Source organism: Gossypium arboreum, chromosome 3 (assembly GCF_025698485.1).
Source record: "Gossypium arboreum isolate Shixiya-1 chromosome 3, ASM2569848v2, whole genome shotgun sequence".
Lineage (NCBI taxonomy): Eukaryota > Viridiplantae > Streptophyta > Magnoliopsida > Malvales > Malvaceae > Gossypium > Gossypium arboreum.
Genome location: NC_069072.1, coordinates 116,991,749 through 116,995,920, shown reverse-complemented (window position 1 = coordinate 116,995,920; position 4,172 = coordinate 116,991,749). Strand labels below are relative to the sequence as shown.

The 4,172-nt window shown below is 37.1% G+C and overlaps 1 non-coding gene across 1 annotated transcript; it reads right to left on the bottom strand.

Moving 5' to 3' along the window:
- Positions 1-933: 933 nt before the first annotated feature.
- On the bottom strand, positions 934-1,039 carry LOC128290844 (small nucleolar RNA R71). Its single transcript, XR_008280629.1, has one exon. It is a non-coding gene; the product is annotated as a small nucleolar RNA R71 (small nucleolar RNA).
- Between the last annotated feature and the right edge of the window lie 3,133 nt (positions 1,040-4,172).

The window sequence follows — 4,172 nt, the reverse complement described above, 5'->3', positions numbered from 1 at the left end:
GATAATTAGTTAATTAAAACAAAATCTCTTTATTCTTAGGATAGATAATAAAAAGACAATCATTACTAGTACTTTTAGTTCCTTTGGGTTCGACAATCCGGTCTTGCTAAAACTATACTACTGTTTGATAGGTACACTTGCCTACATCGCGATAATAGTTAGTTCAAGAACGAGTAATTATAAATATTTAAAAACCTATCACGAAACATCGCAATCAAGTTTTTGGCGCCGTTGTCGGGGAACTAAAATATTAGGAACACTCAATTTTTATTACTTTAGTCATTTATCTTTCTTGCAATTTAATTTAATTTTATTATTTCTAATTAACTTCATTTTTCCTTCTCTTGGCAGGTTTTTATAGTTTATGACTAGAAGAAACCTGTCGGGACCATTACTTTTTGACGAAGAAATCGATCGCACAGTTCGTAGAAACCAAATAGAAATAAGGCAAAGCTTAAGATACATAGAGAACGAGCAAGAAGACAATACTCAACCCCCAACCGAAGAGATGAAAAACCAAGGCAATCAGCTACCTCCTGCAATTGCGGTTAATCAAAATCCTGCTCCATGCACTATGTATGACTATGCTAAACCTTCTTTAACAGGAACTCAGTCAAGTATAGTTAGACTTGCTATTGCACGAATAATTTTGAACTAAAGCCTAACACAATTCAGATGATACAGCAGTTTGTTCAGTTTGATGGTTTGCAGGATGAGGATCCCAACACCCACTTGGCGAATTTTCTGGAATTTTGCGACACTTTCAAAATTAATAGCATTTCTGATGATGCCATTCGCCTTCGGTTATTCCCTTTTTCAGTAAGAAACAAAGCTAAACAGTGGTTAAATTTGTTACCACGAGGGTCTATCACTACTTTGGAACAAATGACCGAAAAATTTCTACTAAAATATTTTTCGCCGGCTAAAACGGCTAAGTTGCGTAATGATATCTCTTTTTTGTGCAGATGGACTTAGAAACACTTTACGATGCATGGGAGAGATACAAGGATCTATTGCGAAGGTGCCCTCACCATGGGTTACCTCTATGGCTGCAAGTTCAAACATTCTACAATAGTGTGAATACCTCGACAAGACAGATGATTGATGTAGCCGCTGGAGGAACCATCAACAATAAAACACCTGAATAGGCTTATGAATAAATTGAAGAAATGTCACTGAATAACTATCAGTGGCAAGTCATGAGGACTAAGCCAACAAAAACAGCCGGCGTTTTTAACATCGACTCAGTTACTATGCTATCAAATCAGGTAGAACTTCTCAATAAAAAGATTGATGATTTACTTGGTTCTACGTAGGTACATCCAGTAATGAGGTGTGACTCAAGTGGAGGAGGTATGCACACAGAATATCAATCCTTCAATCCTACAACCGAAGAGGAACAAGTCAACTATATGGGTAATAATAACTTTAGATCTCAAAATAACCCATACAGTAATACTTATAATACAGGTCAGAGGAACCACCCAAATTTCTCCTAGGGTGGTCAAGGGAATCAAAGACCACAACATCCTCCGGGCTACCAACAACCACCCTACCAATAGGAAAAGAAGCCAAACCTTGAAGAGATGCTCTCAAAGTTTATATCAATGTCAGAAACCCATTTTCAGAACACCGAGATAGCACTTAAGAATCAACAAGCTTCGATCTAAGGGCTCGAAACTTAGATAAGCCAGCTATCCAAACTGATCTCGGAAAGCCCACTAGGAAATTTACTTAGTAACACCAAATCAAGAGAGCGTGTCAAGGTAGTTACACTAAGGAGTGGGAAAGTATTAGCGGAATTTGAAAAGAAGTTAGCACAAGAAGTCGTGGAAAGCGAAAAGAGGGAAGAAAAACCCAAAAATAGTGACAAACCAGTGCTGGAGGAATATAAACCACCAGTTCCATATCCAGCAAAATTAAAAAAAGATCGCACTGATGCACAATTCGGTAAGTTTCTTGAACTTTTTAAGCAATTACATATCAACTTACCTTTTGTTGAAGCCATCTCGCAGATGCCTACCTACGCAAAATTTTTGAAGGAGCTTCTAACAAATAAAAGAAAGTTCGAGGACTTATCTACAGTAAAACTCAACGAAGAGTGCTTAGCCATACTCCAAAACAAGCTGCCAACCAAACTGAAAGATCTAGGAAGTTTTACTATCCCTTACTTAATTGGTAGTCTGAATGTTGAAAAAGCACTAGCTGATTTAGGCGCTAGCATTATTTTGATGCCATAAAAAATGTTTAAACAACTTGGTCTTGGGGAACCTAAACCTACTAGGATGAGTATTCAATTAGCCGATAGATCTGTTAAATATCCTAGGGGTATTATAGAAGACGTACTCGTAAAAGTAGATAAATTTATATTCCCTGTTGATTTTGTTGTGCTTGACATGGATGAAGATATGGAAGTACCTTTAATTTTAGGGCGCCCATTCCTAGCCACTGCTAGAGTTGTGATCGACGTGGGAGATGGTAAATTGGTACTTAGAGTAGGTGACGAGGAGATTATCTTTAAAATTTACGATGCTATGAGATTCTCTAGGGAACAGGATGATTCATGTTATTTCATTGACTCTATTGATCATATTACTCAAGACACTTTCAGGAAGTTGTACAAGAGGAGACGACAGAACCGTATCCAGCTCAAGACGAGGAGACAGGTGAGGAACCTAATGACCATTCGTCAAGACAAGTAGAATATGAGGGCATTAAGATAAATGATGAACTTAAGCAAAAACCCTTTATTGAGGAGCCTCCTAAACTGGAACTTAAACAATTACCAAACCACTTAGAATACGCATTCCTTGGAAATAATTCTACATTACCAGTTATTATTGCTTCTAATTTGCAACCCAAGGAGAAAGAGGAATTAATCCAAGTATTAAAAGAACATAAAAAGGCCATAGCTTGGAAAATTTCTGACATTAAACGAATCAACCCTTCTTTTTGCACCCACAAAATTTTGATGGAAGATGAATACAAACCGTTTGTACAAGCTCAAAGACGTCTGAACCCCAACATGAAGGAGGTTGTAAAAGCTGAGGTAATTAAACTTCTAGATGCTGGAATTATTTATCCTATTTTTGATAGTTCTTGGGTAAGTCCAGTGCAGGTTGTCCCCAAGAAAGGATGTATGACGGTTGTGACCAATGAAAAGAATGAACTAATCCCAACAAGAACAGTCACAGGGTGGAGACTTTGCATAGACTACAGGAAACTGAATGATGCCACAAGAAAAGATCACTTCCCCTTGCCATTCATTGACCAAATGTTGGAAAGATTATTCAGACACATGTATTACTGTTTTCTAGACGGACTCTCTGGTTACTTCCAAATCCCAATAGCTCCTGAAGATCAAGAAAAGATGACATTCACATGTCCATATGGTACGTTCACTTATCGTAGAATGCCTTCTAGATTATGTAATGCTCCTGCCACTTTTCAGGGTTGTATGATGGCCATATTTGACGAACTTGTGGAAGATATCATGGAAGTCTTCATGGATGATTTTTCGGTATTCGGTAACTCTTTCCGTCTCTGCCTTAAAAAATTAAAATGAGTTTTAATAAGATGTGAAGAAACAAACCTTGTGCTCAACTGGGAGAAATGTCACTTCATGATTCAAGAAGGTATTGTATTAGGGCAGAAAATTTCTAGTAAAGGGATTGAGGTGGATAAATCTAAAAGAGAAACAATCGAAAAATTACCACCCCCTAGTTCGGTTAAGGCTATTAGGAGTTTTTTAGGACATGCTGGTTTTTATAGAAGATTTGTTAAGGATTTTTCTAAAATAGCTAAGCCCTTGACTAAATTTCTAGAAAAAGATATACCTTTTAACTTCGATCAGGAATGTTTAGAAGCATTTAATACTTTAAAGGATAAATTAATTAATGCTCTAATCATAATTGCTCATGATTGGAACTTGCCATTTGAACTAATGTGTGATGCGAGTGACTTTGCAGTAGGTGCAGTATTGGGACAGCGAAGAGACAAGCATTTTCAACCTATCTATTACACCAGGAAACCATTAATGGTGGCACAAGAAAAGTATACTACTACAAAAAAAAGAGTTGCTAGCTGTGGTTTTTGCATTTGATAAATTTCAATCATATCTCATATTATCTAAAGTTGTTGTTTACACTAACCATTCCGCCCTTCGCTACCTT